The sequence below is a fragment of the Sapajus apella genome, unplaced genomic scaffold (assembly GCF_009761245.1).
Source record: "Sapajus apella isolate SASKATOON/1434 unplaced genomic scaffold, GSC_monkey_1.0 scaffold161, whole genome shotgun sequence".
Lineage (NCBI taxonomy): Eukaryota > Metazoa > Chordata > Mammalia > Primates > Cebidae > Sapajus > Sapajus apella.
In genome coordinates, this window is record NW_022437101.1 from 112,079 (window position 1) to 113,653 (window position 1,575).

Consider the following 1,575-nt stretch of genomic DNA (forward strand, 5'->3'; position numbering starts at 1 on the left):
GGGTGGAGCCCAGGGAGGGGAGAGTCCAGGGAGGGTGGAGCCCAGGGCTGGGAAAGTCCAGGGTGGGGGAGTTTAGGGAGGGGAGAGTCCAGGAAGGGCAGGGCCCAAGACAGGGCAGCACCCTGGTAGAGCAGAATTTGCCCAGGAGAGCATAGATTATTTATTTTATCTTATTTATGCCCTTGTTTTGATTTTTCCTGCCAGTGTGACTTTGATCTTGGCACTGAAGAAAGCACCAGGACTCCATACAGTAAAGAGAATCTGGGCTTGGTGTCACAAACTGGAGCTCACATTCTGGCTCCAGCAGTTGCTGGCTTGGCTTGTGGCTCTAGCAAAGCGTGAGGGCCTTACATGCTTCTGTCTTCTCTGTGTTTGTGAAATGCAGGACGAAGACTCCTACTCATCTGCTGGTTATTTAGAGCCACTGAAGGCAGCTCTGGGCCAGGGCCGGTACTTAGAGGTGCTCCTGGCAGCCTCTCTGAATTCCCATTGTCTCGCTGCCTCTGTCTCTCCATGCACCTGGCTGCTGCTTTCCACATGGCATTCCTGAGCCTCTCTCCCCTCACTATGGCACAGAGGTCAGGGCACAATGAGGGGCAGAGGACAGCCTGGCCATCCTGCTAAGTCAGTGTATGGGTAAGGATAGGCCCCTGGCTTTGCTGGACTTATACTTCTTCATCCATGTGACAGTGATAAGATTGCCATCCTGATGGAATGCAAGGGAAATGCTTCAGGAAACATGACAAATGCAGTCTTGAACTGGTGGTCATCAGGCAGAGGAAATGTGACCAGAAGAATAACCCAGTGACATGGAGGCCGGGAAACATGCCGTGGGTGTTTCCTTGCATGCTCTGTCACTGCACATGGGTACCAATCATGTTTGCCCTCTGGGAGTGACCAAGGTGAGAGCCACACAGGCCTTGTCCCCAGGGGACTCAAGACAAGATGTCAGCAGCTCTCAGTGCCAGGCCCATAAGGACCCTGCAGGAAGAGGGCTGTGGCCCTCAGAGCCCGAGAGGTCCAACCGGAGCATCAGGAGGCGGGTAGGGTGGCAGCGCAGTAGCTAGGCCACCAGAAGTCTGGTTGGCGCTGTGGGGCGGGGAGTGGGGTCCGCAGGGCAGCACCCCTGGAGGCAGAGAATAAGAAGGTAGTGTTAGGCTGGAGAGGAGGGGAGTGCTTAGGGTTGTCTTTTAGGGTAATTCAGGGTCTGCCTCTCCTGACATATGGAGAGGTGGAGGAAGGCAGGGAAGTAAGTGTCATCTTTGATTTGCAAACCCCTACAAACAGGTGCCCCATGCCCTCACACACAGAAGCCCTTACACGAGCACGCCACTCACCCCAGCGTGCACACACCACATCACTCATCCCAGTACACACACCACAAAACTCACCCCAACGTGCACACACCACATCGCTCACCCCAGTGTTTACACCACATCGCTTACCCCAGTGTGCATACCACATCACTCACCCCAGGGTTCACACCACATCACTTACCCCAATGTACATGCACCACATCACTCATCCCAGTGTTCACACCACATCACTCACCCCAGTGTTCACACCACATCACTC